Raw genomic sequence first — 18,745 nt, forward strand, 5'->3', positions numbered from 1 at the left:
TGGCCAAGGCTGGGGTCATGGCCACCTCCCCACTTGGCTCTCCCAGACCCCATCCTGAGCTGTTCCCTGGAAGAGACCAGGCTTCCCGAGGGCAGAGGCTGCGTCTCCTGCTCCTAGCATGATTCTTGGTACATAGTTGGTGCTCAATGAATGCTGAAGAGTGAAATAAGACTGTGGGATCTGACTGCTCCCGCGTGGCCCCAGAGGCAGTAAGAAAGACTGCATTGGGTGTGAGTGGCTACAGGTCTGTGAAGGCCAGGAGACTGCCCATACCTGGCAGCAACTAGGTAAGCGGGCCAAGCCCTCTGCATCTCCTCCTTTGGTGCATGCTCTCATTTATGATGCTATTTTATTTAACTAGGTTCTTCCTTTAGAAATCAGGCAAAGACCAACTTACGGCCTGGCTTTTTTTTATGCAGGGATTTCTTCTGAGAGTTTCTTGGGAAGTTTACGTGTTTTTCCAAGCCACGAGTCCTGAGAAAAATCAATTGGGAAAACAGGAAAAATACTATAATTCTCCTGTGAGAACTGAAGCTTAGCAATCAACATAGAGACATGACAGGTTTGAAGGATTCCATTGACGTCAAGTGAAACCAGGAGTGGAAAGTGCTAACAACGCCAAGTTGAAGGTTAAGGTTGATGTTTTGGAGGACGGGAACAAGAACACATGGGAGGGATGTGCTCATCATATCATCAGTCTTTCTTGTAGCTGTTTTAGTATTTTGTGTGTGTGTGTGTGTGTGTGTGTGTGTGTGTGAGTCCCTGTTCTGGTGCTGAGTTGTATTGCTAACAAAATAAATATTAATAGGTTTATACATTTAGTATATGTTTTACAGATCTTATGAGTGGTGTTCCAAGAAAAAAAAACCCAACAAGATTTGAAAGCAAAAATAGATCCCTAAATTGACAGATTATAACACACAATTGTGTGTAGCGTTATTAGCTTTGTTAAAAGATCTGACCATTGGGGCACCTGGGTGGTTCAGTGGGTTAAGCCTCGGCCTTCAGCTCAGGTCATGATCTCAGGGTCCTGGGATCGAGCCCCACATCAGGCTCTTTGCTCAGCAAGGAGCCTGCTTCCCCCTCTCTTTGCCTGCCTCTCTGCCTACTTGTGATCTCTCTCTCTCTGTCAAATAAATAAATAAAATCTTTAAAAAAAAAAAAAAGATCTGACTGTTGCATGTCCAGATTCTCCCCAACGACGTGCCCTGGGGCTTCCCAGGGTTTGAATATCGGCCATAGGCAGTGGTGTTTCATGAGTACCACGAACTTGAGCGATTCTTAGGTGCTAAACAAAATTGTGAAGATATACATACGAGTAAAGAGTATGAGGAATGTTGGAGGTGTTTTAAGAATAACTTAGGATTGGGGAATTTCCAAGAATTCCCAGGGATTCCAGTTTCTTATTCCTGTGTTCTGACGTTAACCATCTGTTCAAGAATTTGGGAATGCTATTCCAGCCTTAGTGAGGATCCAATGTCAAGCTAGGGGACTGAGAGAGAGTCACGGTTTGGGGGCCAGGACACTGGTGCAGGACTGCTAGGTTTATGTCAATGTCTTTTTGGTCCATATCGCTCCACGTGGAGATCTCAGCCTTGTTTGTGTTTGGCTTGGGGGATAGCATGGAATGGGGGATTGGAAGGCATCCGAGGGGCTCTCCAGCGACCTCACACTTGTGGAACACCCATGACGGGCAACGACTCACCCTTGTCTCCTTACCCGACCCCCATGTTCCCCACTGCTCCCAGCCCTGCAGAAGGCTGTGCTTATCTTCTCCCTGTGGGAAATAACGTTTCTTGTGTCCTGCCCAGGTCAGAGTTTTGGAAGTCTGTTCAAGAATCTGTTACTTGGCTTCCTGTGTGGAAAGAGCTCTGGGTCTGATCCCAAAACCCAGATTTGAGTCCCCCATCTGTCAGCAACGAGCTTTATCACTCTGGCCTCTAACTGGTCTGTTTACAGGAGCAGTCCCCCAGGCTCCAAGGCTGGGGTGAGGTCCTGAAACCAACCAACCAACCAACCTGGTCAGATAACTAGATAGGCAAGTGACTGGATAGTCGAGAAGGCATTTGGGAAAGGGGCTGGTGCCTATTAGGCACAATCTCTGGAGGTCACAAAAGAAAAATGAAAACTTCTAGTTTAAACCAAATGGTTGGGAAATGGCTGTACATCTCTCTTCCTTCCCCATGCTGCATGTAAGAGGTTTTCTTAAGAAACACAAACCATGTACACTTCCAAGGACAAAGATAAGAAATGTCAACAGCTGCTTAGTAGACTGAATAATTGGAACTGGCCAGCCAGGGACAATGAGGCTGCCATGGGCTTCGGCTTCCTCAGGGGTCAGGGAAGAGGTGGCACAGAGAACAGAGGGACCCTAAAAATCTATCTTTCTTTCTGCCCCTCACTCTGGTAGGAGACAGGAAGTTCACTCTTCAGAGAAAGACAAGCCAGACCCAGCTCCAGGCCACCAGGCCGAGCAGATGGGGGAGAAAGGCACGAGCTGAGGTCAGGGCAATGGACTGGGAGTCCCCAGCCTGTGCCCTGGGGCCCTGGGGACTCTTTCCCACTCTGATCTGAGCAAGGCTGGCTGTTACCTTCCAGGTGGGCAGTTGGAGGATTCTTCTCTGGAAAAAATGGACCAGCCTGGGGCGCCTGGGTGGCTCAGTGGGTTAAGCCGCTGCCTTCGGCTCGAGTCATGATCTCAGGGTCCTGGGATCGAGTCCCGCATCGGGCTCTCTGCTCAGCAGGGAGACTGCTTCCTCCTCTCTCTCTCTGCCTGCCTCTCTGCCTACTTGTGATCTCTCTCTGTCAAATAAATAAATAAAAATCTTTAAAAAAAAAAAAATGGACCAGCCTGAGAGAAGAGACCTACAGCGACTGAAGTTTGGGTCCTCCCATCAAAATACCCAAGTCTTAAACTGGTCACTCTGTAGATAAGCTCTGCATGCAGTCCCCATGCCCTGTCCTTGTGCTCAGAGATGCCCCCGTACAACCACCCACAGACAGCCCAGGGTCATCAAGGTGGGAGAAAATCGTGGGTGGGCCAAACAAACACAAGCTTTGCCTTGAGTTCAACTTGTAGGGAAAACGCTGAGAAAACACTATATTTAAAGACAACCATCCCTGTATTGTAAAAGAGAACAAGTAGAATTATTCTTATCTGCTAGGAGTCTGTGCTGAGTGTTGAAAGCCTTGTATTTTATGGGGGGCAAAAAGGCTTACATCAACTTTAAATTGTGAAGATTAGTAAAAGGGAACCTCATTTATAATGAAGGCGGGAGGCCAGAAGGGGGAACTCTCACACCCTACAACTCATCAATCACTGCCCCAATGAAAAGAGAGGCGCCTTATAAATTGATACTACTTATGCTGTTACTTTACTACCCTAGTAGAAGGAAGGTTTTCTCCTCCCCTGGCAATAGCCCAGCCAATGAGAGACTCACAACCCAACCAATGAGAGGCCAGTATCCTTGGAATTTGGGATGGATTTTTCCTTTACAGCAGCCCTCCCACCTTCCCTCTTTCCTCTATCCAAGAGCCTTCTTTGTTCTCTGGACTTGCCGATGGTTTGGCTTAGTTTGCTTGTCCCAAATTGCAACTCTCTGCCATTCCTGAATAGACCCATTTTTGCTCTTAAAATAACAGGCTTTTGTTTTCTTAAAGTTTTTATTTATTTGAGAGAGAGAGGATGGGAGACAGAGAGAGACCATAAGAGGGGGGAGGGCCAGAGGGTGAAGGAGACTCCCTGCTAAGCAGGGAGCCTGATGCAGGACTCCATTCTCGGATTCCAGGATCATGACCAGAGCCGAAGGCACTCACTTAACCAACTGAGCCCCCAAAATAATGGGCAGTTTTGAGATTAACAGCACCTGGTGATCAGAAGTAGGATTCAGAGAAGATCCCCCCAACAACTCCAAGGCTGGTGAACAAACGAGTACTTACACCCATTAGACCAGTTGAGGTCAGTGTGTCTTGCCACCTCTGGAGTCTGAGGGTAAGTTTTCTCTGGGCTTTTAAGCTCCACTTTCTTTGTGTTTTGAGCTCTCTAGGTTTTATTCAGAATTGGTCTCAGGTCTTGTCCTTTCTGAGAGTACATGTTTGGCCTTCGATCTGATTCCTTTTGAAGCCAGGCTGTTCCCACTGAAACTGTAATGTTTAGGAATTTTTCCTTTTTACTCTAGAGAAAAATCTCTAAGAAATGGAATACCAGTCATCAAAAGGCTTTGATAGTGTCGCCCCTTCTGGGTTCCTGCCTGGTTTTATGGATAAAAACTGTGGTCCCACTTCAAGCACATTTCTAACTAAATGGACCAACTTAACCTAGAGTAATTTAGAATTTCAGTGGCCATTATGGGGAACTTTTGATCTTCCCAAATTTGTTTTACTCCAAACTAAATTTGAAAGCCACAGTTCCAAAAAAAGCAAGAACAAAAAATTTAATGGGATGTTTATTTTAATTGGTATCTTGAGGCTTCCAAACATTTTCAGGATTCCAAGTTTGCTTCTCTGCGAAATACTATTTCTAACTTGACTGAGGCAAATAAACAATGAAATAAGTCAAAATGGTTTCTGAGGCCTCTTTTCCCCCCTCTCCCACGTTGGCATGCACCTGTGCAGCTGCCTGGGGCTCAGGCCCCCCTCCAGGCTTCATTTTCCTCTATTCCGGCTGCACCTTCCCCAGCCCCTCAGTACTGCCTGCTCCCTCATTCTCATTTTTTCACCCAATTTCCCTTTTCCCCATTCCCTCTTTTTGTGAACCCATGAAAACCTGCCTCTTTAAAATTAAGTTTTCAGGGTGCTTGGATGGCTTGGCTGGTTAAGCCCCCAACTCTCCCCCCACCCCCAAGCCCCCAACTCTTGATCTCAGCTCAGGTCTTGATCTCAGGGTCCTGAGTTCAAGCCCCACCTTGGGCTCCAGGCTGGATGTGGAGCCTACTTAAAAACATTTAAATAAATAAATAAATAAATAAATAAATAAATAGTGAATTCTCAGGATCCAAATAAACTGCAAATTGCTTATGCTCTCTAGATTAAGGATGAATTTTGAGCCACAGTTTCCCCAAAGTAACTGAGGAACCCATAGGGTTGCTGAAGAGTTTCACTTAGTCAGACTTAACAAGTTGGTTTCTCAGGTTTATATCAATTAATCCACAGGACTGTTGGTGAAGGACAGGCCAAATGCTGAATGACAATAGCCTGATGGGAACATCCTGAAAGGGAACAGAGCTCTAACTTTTGGCAAGATGCTAGAACACTTGCTGGAAATCTCTACGAAGCAGTTGCAGTAACTTTTCCTAAGCCTGTTGATTGGAACAGAACTTAGGCTTGCACACAAAGGCCTAACGAACCTGTTCATGACTAATATTAACATCTCCAAATTGTATCCAGAGAAAATTATGGTCTTCTCTTAGATATTAAATTCACCTGGATAACATTTAACTGTTTATTAAATGACTGGACTGAGATCTTTCTCTTTTAGTTAAAAAGAAACACTGATGGACTAAGAAACCCTGTCCACTCCATATTTAACTAATTAGGCAAGCCAGCTCTTTTGCACCCTAGATGAGTCATCTAAAAGAAAGACTGCTAAAATTCTCAACTTTCAACTCGGCAAATAAAGGTCCCTAAACAAAACCCAAGTTTCTGCTATTATTGCAAAGAGCCAGGACATTGGGAAAAATATCATTATAAATTTAAGAGTTCAAGCACCTTCAACCCTCTGGCCAGCCTTGCCGATGTCCTCCTCCTTGTCCCACTGATGGGGCTCTGAGGCACTACAGGGACTCCTCCCAATCTTCCCTCTTAATTGGCTCAGAGAAACCATTCTCCAGACTGGGAATGACTCTCTCCCCTCACGGACTCCAGAGCTATACTCTCCGTGCTGAGCCCTGCTGCTCTAAGGTAGTCCCTAAGTTCTGAAGTATGAAGCCAGTTCAGGAAGTGGGGGCTCTCCACCAAGCCTCAACAGATCCCTGTCTCTGAGCCTGTCCCCTCTTGTCTAGGCCCCTGGAGAGGTACACACCCTTTTTTCCTTGGTTCCTCCACCCCTCTTCATTTATTGGGTTGAGATTTCTTAGAAAAGTGGCATGCAGGAATTTCTCCTCTCAAAAGGGAGGGTGATTCTAGAATGTGACCATAATCAAAAGAGCCAACAGGTGGATTAGGTGACGCTCTGTCTCTGCCAGCACCATGGTTGGTCCTGAGGATGCTGATTATTTGCTCCTGTTGCACCAGCTTCCACTCTTTGTATGAGCAGAATCCCCAAGTGATGTTGGCAGAATTCACAGGGTACCGCTCATCAGGATTCAGATAGATCCTCCAAAACCTCTCCCCAGAACTAATCAATACCCTATAAATAAAGAAGCCCTTCCAGGCACCAAGCCCATAATAGAACATTACAAAGCTCAGGGCCTCACAACCCGCCCCCCCCCCATTAGTCCCTGTAATATCTCTGTTCTACCCGTGAGAAAACCCAATGGCCAAGGATGGAGGCTTGTCCTGGACCTCCAAGCAATAAACAATGCTGTCATCGTGGTGCGCCGTGCTGCTCCTAACCCCCATGTGCTACTGACATCCCTTGTCACCGAAAGCAAATGGTTCACTGCAACTGATCGATGCACTGTGTTTTTAGTGTCCCAGCTGGTAAGGATGGTGAGTCTCCTCTTCCCTTGACTTACGAAGAACAGAAACACACCTGGACGGTCATGCCCCAGGAACACCCAGAGTCCTTCTTGTTTTTCACAAACCTTAAAAGCTGAAATGGGTGATGGCAAGTTCTCTGTAGGTTCTGCTTCGTTTGAATACATAGGTGACTTGCTTCTCTGCTCCCCTTCTCAAACCTCTCTACAGGTACAGCATCCTCTTGTAGATCCATCCATCCATCCATCCATCCATCCACCAACATCCATCCATCCAAAAGTTAAAACTTTTGGCCCAAAAGGGACATAGAGTCTCCAAAGAAAAATTGTGGTTTGCTCAAATGCAACTTCATCTGATCTGGGACCTGATCTGGTACCATTTGGATTCAGATGAAAACCCTCACGACTGCCTAATACTGACAGTTCAGTGTTTGACCCTGTGGCAATTTATAGGAAGCTCTTCTAACTGATATAGATTTTTTGTGTTTTTTTTTTTTTTTTAAGATTTATGTATCGATTTGAGAGAGAGCATGAGTGGGGGTTGGGGCAGAGGAGAGGGAGAGAAATCCTCAAGCAGATTCCCCACTGAGCATGGAGCCCAGCTTGGAGCTTGATCTCACAATCCTGAGATCATGACCAGAGCTGAAATCAAGAGTCAGCCGGCCAACCAACTAGGCCACACGGGCGCTCCTACTGATGGTACAAAAAAGGTAATTATGCTGCTACTGCAAGTTCTTTTAAAGTCATCGAGACAGCACCTTAACTGGTAGCCACTTCAGTTCAACAGGCCGAGTTCTGTGCCCTTACTAAGCTTGTACCTTAGCCACGGGTAAAACCCAAACCACAAACATTTATACTGGTAGTCAGTATGCCTTTGGGGTAGCTCATGACTTTGAAATATTTTGGAAACAACAAGATATCTTTACCCTCCAATGGGGATAAAATTTAAAATGGCTCCTGTGTTCAAAATTTATGAGCTGCTGCACTTTTTCAGGCAGCTCTTACTATTATTAAGGTTCCTGGGCATCTTGGACTTGACTCGCTGGAGGCCAAAGGAAACCAACTTCCCGATACTTCTGCAAAAAAACCCCCGCTGCTGTCAAGGGAACCAATAGCTAATCTTCTCATCATGTTCTGAAAGGATGTTCTCCCAAAAGATAACGTGGGAAAATTGAACAGGGACACCCAAGAACTGGCCCCATTAAAGGAAAGACAATATTAGAAATCTAATAATTGTCGGTTTAATAAAAAGAACTCTGGTTTAGACCTGATAACAACCTGGCCCTACCAGGAATTCTAAGATCCCACAACTTACCACTGTATATGCCACAAACCACTGGTGTACTGACAAAATGGTAAGTGTTCATGAACCAGCCTGGGTGGGAAAGTAATAAGAAGCTCCAAAATTGCCAACCTTGCTTGTCCTGCTTGTCCAAAGTATAATTCAGGGAAACCTGTTCACAAAGATGGATTTCCCACAGCTGTCCCATCTCACAAATATACATATATTTTAGTCTCAGTTTGTCTGTTTTCTCACTGGACCAAAACTTTCTGTAGATAGGCCAATGCTTCTTCTGTGGCTGAAATTCCATTAGAAAACATTATCTCCACCTGGAGACCCCTCTTGAACTTCAGATTGATTGGGGAGCCTACTTGACCAAGTCTGTGTTATCTGGCTGACTTTACAACGCTTCATTGTGTGGGTCATCCTCAACCCTCAGGTGAGTTGAATGCACTAAGAGCAGCATCAAGACATCATCAGCAAAATTTGTAGAGACCCGCCAAGTACCTTGGCCAAAAGCATTGTCCTTGATGCTTCTGAATCTCAGTTCCACTTCCTTTGGAACTTCTGGACTATCACGCTTTGAGATAGACACAGGACATCCAGTGCTCTTGGCCTCTGCTTCCTTTGATCCACAGTTAATAAAAGGAGATATACTAAATATTGCAAAGGCCTAATTGCTTCTATCAGAAATCACCATGCTTTGGTAGGGCAGTCCTCTCACAGCACACTCCTGGGAGAAAAAAACCCCCAGGCATCACAGTTTGCAACCTGGAGATATTTTCTGTTGCAAAAGACACTTCCAGGTTGCCTGGATGGCTCAGGTAATTAAGCATCTGCCTTTGGCTCAGGTTATGGTCCTGGGGTCCTGGAATGGAGCCCTGCATTGGGCTTCCTGCTCAGCAGGGAGCCTGCTTCTCCTTCCCTCTCTTTCTGTCAAATAAATAAATGCAACTTTTTTTTTTTTTTTAAAGATACCTCCAGAAAGACTCTTAACCTTGCTGGAAAGGCCCTTGTCAAGAACTATAAGCCAACCCTTGGGTTGCCAAGAGCCAGGGAGGAGACTCTTGGACTCATCTATAGTCAGCCTCAAACCAGATGGACTTACACCCCCATCTGGGGACCTGAAAGATTTCCAGGACTTGAAGCAGGCGACATGCGACAAGACAACTTTTTCCAGATGTCCGACCAAGGCCTGTCTGACTTCCTCTCATTCTTTGCTTCTTTGATGCCTTTTATGAAAAGAAAATGATCTTGTCCATATTTCCCAATCTCTTGTGAAAGGGGGGGAAACTCTTACTTGGATTATGGCCTTTTGAAATCAGCATCATCTGGATCCTGTACACTTTTTGGAAGGGTTAGAAGGTTCAGAATTCACAAAAGCCTTTCCTTCATCTGAACTCTAAACTGAATTTGGATTCTTATCCATATTCATGGTTTCTGAATTTGCAACCTGAGAGGCAGTATTATTGCTAACACATTTGTTCTCAACAGTTCTTTTGATATGACAGTACTGTTTTAGAACATCTTTGAAGTTTTGTTGTTTTGCAAAAATTTCCTCATCTGTTGTTTCGTGTTTATAACAGCACCATATCTTCCCAAATGCACCTGATCCCCTCTCTCAGCATGCTCCTGCCATAGTCACTGTTCTGCTTCATGGCCTCTCTAAATGGAGATTCCTAGGAGGTGTGTGTGACTCTGGGTTTGTCCCCATATGGAGAACTTTCTTCCCAGAAGTTGACAAACATGCCAGGAAATGTTTCAGTTGGTTCCTTTAGACCTAGGTTCCTAGCTTAGAACCATCATTCAATTTGGAATTGTTGTGGGATTTCTTCAGTCTTATAAAATTATTTAAATTTTGCATTTACCTGTCAAACTTCTATCTATGTATTTATAAGATTTTATTTATTTATTTGACAGAGAAAGGAGAAAGCACAAGCAGGGGAAGCAGCAGGCAGAGGGAGAAGCAGGCTCCTGCTAAGCAGGGAGCCTGATGACATGGGGCTCGATCCCAGGACCCTAGGATCATGACCCAAGCCAAAGGAAGATGCTTAACCGACTGAGCCACCCAGGCGCGACTCTGGTCAAACTTTTATAAAAATGATGTACCCAATAAGGAGATGATCTCCAGTGCTTACCATCTTGATAAATATGGATGATAGGTAGAAAGTACCTGAGAGTGCTCCCTCATAACCTTCTTAGTTACTCAAACATGGCCTTAAGTGATTTCCAACGGCCACGTAGTTGCCCGCCCCTGTGGGCCATGACAACCAGGAAAGGTCCTTCCTGGCACTGAGGGACAAAGCCACTAAATATGGAAAACCCTACTCTCAATCAATGATGTTTTCAAAGAAACTCATATTTCCCCCTTTTGATCAAGATGTTTCTTTTGAAAATTAATTAAAGGGAACCTCATTTAATGAGGTGCCTGAGTGGCTCAGTTGATTGAGCACCTGACTCAGGTCATAATCTCAGGGTCCTGGGATTGAACCCCGCGTTTCTGGGAGTGCAGCCTGCCTGAGATTCTCTGTCTCTCCCTCTGCCCCTGTCCCTGCTCCCTCATTATACCTCTTGCTCTCTCAAATAAATATATAAAATCTTTGAACCAATAAAATAAAATAAAATGAAGTCAGGAGGCCAGAAGGGGGAGCTCTCACACCCTACCACTTGTCATCAATTACAGACCCAACAGGAAGAGAGGTGCCTTAAGATACTACTTGACTGTGACAGCAGGAGTAAGAAAGGTTTTCCTCCACCCTAGCAACAATCAAGCCAATGAGAAGCCAGTACACTTGAAACTCCCAAGTTACACCAATGGGCCTTTTGTTTACAACAGCCCTCCCAACTTCACTCTTTGCTCCAAGAAAGAGCATTTGTCTCCTTTGGTCTCTGGATTTGCTTATGTCTTAGCTGTAGCTTGCTTGTCCCAAATTGCAATTTTTAGCTGTTCCTGAATAGACCCATTTTTGCTGTTAAAATAGCTGACAATTTTAAGGTTGACAGAATCGTTAATATTATTCACATAACCATAGATTTATGATTAATGTAATTATCTAAAATTTCACAATTCTAGTGACTGTTTTAATATTAGGAAGTGTTTTCTTGCATTTCCTACATTAAAAACAAGTTTTAATGCAACTATGTTTTCTTATTTTTTTATTCCTTGGATGTCAGGAGCTTTTAAGAACAGAAAATACAGCAAAATGCAATCTGATTTGGGATTTGTAAACTTTATACTAGTGACTTTACCTAGCAAAGCATTTTGTTGAAAGAAATCTGATTTTTTTTTTCTTAAGAGGGGAGCTTCCATATTTTTATCATATTTTATTTCTAGAGGGAGACTTAAATTTTTTCTTTCTTTCTTTTTTTGCTTATGTATTTTTCATCTATACCAGATAACCCCCAACATTAAAGACTGAGCCAAAACAAGCACCTCCCCCTGCCCAAACAAAAAATCAGGAAACAAAGATAATGTGCAGAAGAAAAAAAAAAAACAATTTTAATGATTTTTAGGAAGATCAAAATCCATAAAAAAGGAGGATGCTACATATATATTTATATGTATAGATAGATAAATATAAAGGAATGCCCAGAGGACAAAAAATACCTCTTGGAAATTTAAAATAAAATTGTCAAAAATAAATAGGAGGGATGGAGCATAAACTCATGAAAATCTCTCAGAAAGTAGAATAAAAAGAGAGATGGAAAATAAGAAAGTCAAATATACTAAAGAAGTGTCAGTGGGAGAGACCAGAAAAAATTGAGAGGAAATTATCAATAAATGAACACAAGAAACATTTTCAGTACCGAGGCCATAAATTACCAGTTTGAAAGATACCAGTGATACAGTGTATCAGAAAGAAGAATGAAAGTAGACCTACACCAAGGCACTTAATCTTGGATTGTCAAAACATCAAGAATAAGGAGACAATATTATCGGTGTGTGCAGCTGAGGAATAAAGTCACATGTGAAGATTGGTAATGACAATGGGATGCGATTTCTCACCAGCACCACCGGGAACTCGGAGACAGGGAACCATACCTCCAAAATAATGGGAGAAATGACTTCCAATCTCAAATTCTGTGTCCAGCCAAACTCTTAATCTTGGGAGAACAGACTAAAGGCATTTTCATAGGCATGCATGACTTCAAAATGATTGACCTTTCCTGCACCCTCTTTCTAGGAGTTACTGGAGCAGGAGCTCCCCACCAAAATGGGGGAGTGTCCAGAGAGGGAAAGATGGGGGTGTAAGGGATCCAGGAGAGAGGGGACAAGAATCTCTGGGCTAAGTTTGTAGGACGTCTCAGATGAGGGCTCTGAGCTCTCCCAGGCCCAGATAAGAGTGGGAGGCTGAGGGCTGGGGCACAGATGTCTCGGAGGAAAAACAAAAATGGCCCATTACCAGGATCACGCACAGAGAAGGGGTTTTGGAGAAAAATTAGTGATAGGTACATAGAGAACAGAAGGCACAACACAAGGCAGTTCTTAATGTGGGAGTGGGGTGGAGGTGAGGAAGCTGCACAGGGAAGGACATGTCATCTGATGTATCTCTGGGAACAGCATTTACCTTGTCATGAGGCAAATACTGAACATTGTGTTTTAAATATCGCCGCCATGCATCTTACTGTAAGGTGGGAGAGTGGAATGTATGTGTGTGCAAGGGAGACTCATCCTTATCTTTCATGGTGACAAGTGGTCTTATAAATATGGAGGTAAATTTGAAAAACACAGCTCAAGGAAATAAAGGTGGTAGCCCCTAGGGTTGGGGCTCAGAGGAGGACAGGAGCCTTGAAGTACTGTTTCGCTTTGAAAAACACACACCCTGGATTATGAGGCTAAGCCCCCAAAGGACAGGTCCCCAAAACTCTGCCTGCCATCATGTTGCACTGCTCCCCAGCAGGCCCTCTGCCCTGGGAAGCCGGCTCCCCATACATCTAAGGAAGGGCTCGGAGCCCTGCAAAGCCCACCAGGGTGACCTAAAGCAGCAGCAGTCCTCACGCTGGCTTGGAAGAGAGGAAGGCGACCAACAGCGCCCCAGAGGTTCAAGCTCTGCCCTTCTCCCCCCACCTTCCTTCCAGGCTGCTGGCTTCCTGCCAAGATCAGCGCTTTACTAAATCAAAGCTGCAAACCTTAAATCTCCTGCCCCACCCCCACACCAGATCCAGCCAAACTGACTTTGCAGGAGGATTTATTAAGCTGGAGGAACCTACAGAGGAGGAAAACATCCACTCCCCCCCGCCCCCTCCAGCCACAAGGCATCTTCAATGGCTCCTGTCCTCCCGAGAGAACAGAGGGGATGGGCTGCCCAGGGAGATCCGCAGGCGGGAAACTCGTTACAGATGTGAGCCCCGGAGTCAGAGGGGGCACTGGAGACCTGCACATGTCGGGACTTTGGGGGTGCTCGTGTGTTTCCTGGAAACCAGAGACCAAATAGGAAACAGGAAGCCCCAGGAGAGAGGCTGAAATATTTCAGCATCATTTGCAGAGGCAAAGGCTCCTTGCCAGGGCCTGAGAGCCGCTCTGGTCTGTATTTCTCCTCAGCCTCAGATCATCTGAGCCCTCTCATTCCCCTGCAGTGCATCCCACCTCTCTCTCACCTCTTGGGGTAGAGGTTGCTTCTTAAAGGGTGTTGGAGTCTGTGTTCACACACACACGCACACGCACACACACAGAGCTGCAAAGCCATTTTCTGGTGCAGATTTCTGATGAAGCTGACAGTTTAACACAAATACCATCTCACGCCTCAGAGTTTCCTGCAGCTACAGCGGCCCCTGGCACCAGGCACTGACTTACTGCTTCCATGTGAGTGACCCAGGGTGAGTCTGGGTCTGTCTGAGCCCATGCTACGATCTGTAGCTGGAGCTGAGCATGGCCAAGCTGGGAGAGCTCCTGGGACGTGAGCCCAGAGCTCGAAGCACAAGTGGCCCCAGCTGTACATCCTGGCTGTGTCCTTTTCTGCTGCAGACACAGGCCTGGCCAAAGGGGCCCCCTTCACGGGGCCCAGAACTCTGTCTCTCTGTCACTGAGAACTTTCTTGCTGGGAACCAGTGTGCCACTCCCTCCCAACTTCTCATCTGAAGACCCTCTCCATGGTGGGGGGGGGGTGCTCCATGTTTGGGGGCTCTCCTCCCTCCACACCCCGAATCTCTGTTGGCAATTCCCATTTGATGCTAGCATCTGTGAACTTAAAAGTCTGGGACAAGCATGTGCTGTGAATTTCAGGATCAGACCAACCTTGCTTTCCAGCAGGGTGACCTAGATTTCAGGCAACGTAGCTTCTCTGAGCCTCGGTTTCTTCATTTATAAAAACATGGGCTCCTCTCCTCTTGGTGGTGGTGTGTGGATTGGGGTGGGTGCTGCAGAATATCTGGGCCTCGAGTGGACATTTCTCCAGAGAAGATGTGCACACAGTCCAGGCGCACGTGAGAGCTGCTCCGTACTGTCAGTCACGAGCTGGTGAGCAGGAAAGTCTCAGCCACACAGCCACCTGTGCCCACAAGGACGGCCACAGTGAGAACAGGAAGATGAAAAATAACCAGTGTTGCTGAGCCTGGGAAGAAACCAGAGTCCTCACGCATCGCTGGTGGGAACATGAAACAGTCTAGCTGCTGTGGGAGACAAGGGAGCAGCTTCTCAAAAGGTTAAACTGGGGGGCGCCTGGGGGGCTCAGGCGGTTCAGCAGCTGCCTTCGGCTCAGGTCATGATCTCAGGGTCGTGGGATGGAGTCGGGCTCCCTGTTCAGCGGGGACCCTGCTTCTCCCTCTCCCTCTGCCCAATCCCCTGCCCTGCATGCTCTCTTTCTCTCAAATAAATAAAATCTTTAAAAAAAAATTTATTTATTTATTTATTTGAGACAGAAAGAAAGAGAGAGCGAGAGAGGGAACACAAGCTGGGGGAGTGGGAGGAGAAGCAGACTTCTGAGTCTGCTGATACTGAGGCCTGGGCCCCACACCCAGAGATTCTGATTTCCCTGGTACGAGCAGTGGCCTGCAGGTCGAGATTTCTGGAAGCTCCCCCAGGTGATCCCAGCAGCCCAGGACCTTCCCCAGCATTTCCACCCAGCTGTTCACCTCTTCCTTCCCGCTCTCAGGCTTGCTGAGGGCCCAGGGGCAGCTAGATGGGACCAGAGTACTTGAGCGTGTGAATGCGGAAGAGAGTGAGGAGCCAGATCGATATATGTGACTGTGTGAGGAAATCTTCCATGAACCCAGGAGTGGGGAGACGGAGTGGAGCTGAACACAGGGTGCTTCAGGGATCCCAGAGGTGCCAAAAATAGAAGCTCCCAGGCATTCATAGGACTCAGGCCCAGGCCTGGCCCAGCAACATTTCTCCCAGAGGCTCTTGGTTAAAAAGAGCTACAGGCCTGGCCGGAATTCAAGGGGAGGAACACACCACCAGGCTATGAATGCTGGGAGGTATGGGTCATTGGGGGCCATTTGGGGACACAAGCTACCATACAAAGCCTTTCCAGAACCGGGGCTTGTTACCCGCTCCATTCTCCTCTACTCATGTTTCTGACTACCTGGTTGGCCTCTCCTTTTTCGTTCCTCATCTTGAGGAGTGACACAACCATTCAGGCCCTTAACACTGAACTCAGACGCTTCCTGACATTTTCCTCTTCTTTCCTGCCCCTCCCCATCATGCTGTCACCACAAAATCCCATGTATTCCATGTCCTGAATACCTCTACTCTTCCCTAACACCCTCCCCACCCTGTCACGGCCTTCCTCTAGGCCACCGCCATCTCACGAGTGGGCTACTGCAAGCACCCCTCCAACTGACTAGTCTCCTGGCCTGGCCCTCTCCCGTGCCCCCCCTTCCTCCCAGAGTGAGCAAGCCACAAAGTGGGGGCCTGTCCTCCCCGTCTGAAGTCTTCTCCCTACCCCCGAGTCTTCCCAGGGCAGGCTCCTGCGTGGGGAGCATGGGGCACACCAGTCGCTTTCCCTGACCACCGACCCAAAGTGCCCTCCAGGTGCTCTCTGTGAGGGGGTTCGGTTTTGCTTTCTCCACAGCACTTCTCCTTACGCACTATTTTCTTATTTTTTTGGTCCCTTCTGTCATGATTCCTTTTCTTGTTTCTGCTTTCTGTTGTGTAGTTCTCATACTTACAGTTCTTTATGCTCTTCTATCTCCTTAGATTGAACTTACGGAGTTATTACTGATACTTGACTTTTTTTTTTAAGACCTAAAAAAAAAAAAAAGGCAATTTCGTGGGGTCTGACCCAATAGATCATGAGCTACTTGTAGGTGAGTAGCTTTGTGTCTTGCTGTCCTTGGCACCTGGTATGGGGTTTTAACTAGTTGGTCACATGCACTAGCTTTAGGAAAGAATTTCAAGAAGTCAGGAGGAAGGGCAGGTGTGACCCCAGAGACGTGAAAAAGAAATATGCCAGAGGGACAGGAGGCTCTAGATAAGAAGGCTCTGAGAACATAACCAGGGATAATCTCAGTGAAGAAGGAGACATGTTGAAATACAAGCAGGTGCTTCTTACAAAACACTGAATGTAAAGAAACTCACGTCAGTCCTGGAGCAGGGTCGGAGAGACAAGGTCAAACTCGAGAACACTTCTTGAGTAGCATCAGGAAAGCCAAAGCTTTGCAAGAAACAAGTGTTTTTAAAGTTTTTTTTTTGTTTGTTTGTTTTGTTTTTTTTTTGACAGAGAGAGAGAGAGCATGAACAGAGGGGAGGAGCAGAGGGAGAGGGAGAAGCAGGCTCCCCACTGAGCAGGGAGCCCAACTCAGGACTCGATCCAAGGACCCCAGGGTCACAACCTAAGCCAAAGTTAGACGCTTAACCGACTGAGCCACCAGGCACCCAAAACGGGTGTTTGTTTAGTTTTTTGTTCCTTGTTACTGTGGTTGTTTGTGTATTTGTTTTCTGTTGCTGCTCTGACAAATCACCCCAGATACAGTGGCCTGAAACAACGCAAACTCATAATCGGACAATCCTGGAGGTCAGAAGTCTGACGCCGGTCTCACTGGACTAAAATCGAAGTGTCACAGGTCTGCACTCCTTCTGGACGCTCCAGGGGAGAATCGGTTTCCTTGCCCTCACCGTGGCTTCTAGATGTGGCCGGCATTCCTTGCCTGGTGGCACCTTCCTGCATCTGCAAGGCCAGGGATGTTCAGCCATGTCTGCCTCCTGTCCCGTGTCCCTGTGATGACCTCGGGGGACCCCAGGCTCATCTCCCTGTTGTAAGAGCTGCTGACCAAGCAACCTTAATTCCACCTGAAGTTCCATGAACCCCCTTCTAGCATCTCAGTCGTGCAGCCTGACCGATTCTGAGGGCGAGGGTGTGCTCATCTCCGGGGCACCGTTCTGGCTTTACGGGAAGTGTGCGAGTCTTTGGCGGGAAGAGGGCTAATAAGAAAGATGGACGAGAAAGGGGCAGAGGCGCAGTGTGGGGAAGGTGGTAGGCGCGAGGGGCTGTCAGAGTCCACGCAGAGGCTGGGAGGCCCACAAAGGGAGCACGGGCGGGGTTGAGAGGGAGCTGCGATCCCACCCAGCCAGGAGGTAACGGAGCAGACAAGAATCCTGGCGCAGGAATTTGAATGTGCAAGAAAGGCCACATTTAGCTGATTTCTTCAAATTGATTTCAACCTGACTCCAAGTCCCCATCCTGCCAGTACGGCAGGAAACTCAACAGGAATGATTACCAAAGCTTCTCCTCTCCCCAGAATCCAGAGGCCGCCCCTCCGAACAGTTACCCACCACGACCCCTGCGATCCCGTGTGCCTGGCGCTGTTCTGAGTACTTGCATGGACCAACCAACTCACGACAGGCCTGAGACCAGACGAGTACTACTAACGTCCCTATTTGACCCGTGAAGAGGCGGAGACCCAGAGAGGTTCAGGAAGTCGCCTGAGGCCACACAGCTCCAGGCCATTGTGGTTGTGGTCAACATCCTCCATGTTCTTCAAGGGAGGAGTAGCTCCTTACAAGTCTTGGCTGGCTCAATGCCACACAGGAGGTAACCATTGCTAAGACAGGGCACCCTGGCCCCTGTGCCCCCCTCCGCACCAGGGATACCACGCAGCCGGCCACCCAGCAACCGCATCACTTCACTTGCTCAGCTCTGCCCAGACCTGCTCCCTCCTCTACCCAGATTAATGATTGTTTTTTTCCCCCCTCAGAGAATCAGTTGCCATTAAAAATATTTATCATCTTGTCTTCAACCAATGCTGGGAAGAGACAGCCAAGTGAATACTTCTATTTTGGGCCTCATTGTACAAAACTCCCCTGTGGGGAGGGAATGCACACAGATCCAGCTACCCTCACCCATCTGGGGACTAGGACATTTAAAGATGAAAATGCCCCCATTAAGACTTCAAGAAAGTATCCCGTCACACAAGGAAGGGAGTGCCCACCATCCTCGAGTTAGTTCCTTTACGTCCCAGAGCATGGCGAGAGCCTGAGAGGAATCTCCACGCCTTGGCTTGGGCCTCTTTGAGTCATCTCTTGGGAAGGCTGAGGGTGCCAAGAGACTAGCAGATTTTTGAACCAGTGTTTTAAAAATGGAAAAAGAGGTAGATTCCAAACCGACCGATCTGAACGTTGACAAAACCTTCTGAAGAGATTATTAAACACGTAATTTGTAAGCCATTAGCAGAGGAAATGGTCTTGTTTCCTTTAATAATGGGGTTCTCCAGACTGGAGATGTCTTGCTGTGGGTTGAAACAGGAACCTAAACGAAGACCCCCACTGAGACCTCTCCCAAGTGTCTCTCCCAAGTTCACGTGATGAAGCCCTAACCTTCAATGTCATAGCATTTGAAGGTAGAGACTTTGGGACAGAATCAGGCTCCGATGAGGTCCTGTGGATGGGGCC

The 18,745-nt window shown here is 46.9% G+C and overlaps 1 long non-coding RNA gene across 1 annotated transcript; it reads left to right on the forward strand.

Moving 5' to 3' along the window:
* The first annotated feature begins 3,542 nt into the window (after nucleotides 1–3,542).
* LOC131815131 (uncharacterized) lies at nucleotides 3,543–9,455 on the forward strand. The gene is made up of 2 exons (XR_009347587.1): nucleotides 3,543–3,991; nucleotides 8,892–9,455. It is a non-coding gene; the product is annotated as an uncharacterized LOC131815131 (long non-coding RNA).
* The last annotated feature ends 9,290 nt before the right edge of the window (nucleotides 9,456–18,745 follow it).

Source organism: Mustela lutreola, chromosome 14 (assembly GCF_030435805.1).
Source record: "Mustela lutreola isolate mMusLut2 chromosome 14, mMusLut2.pri, whole genome shotgun sequence".
Taxonomy (NCBI): Eukaryota; Metazoa; Chordata; class Mammalia; order Carnivora; family Mustelidae; genus Mustela; species Mustela lutreola.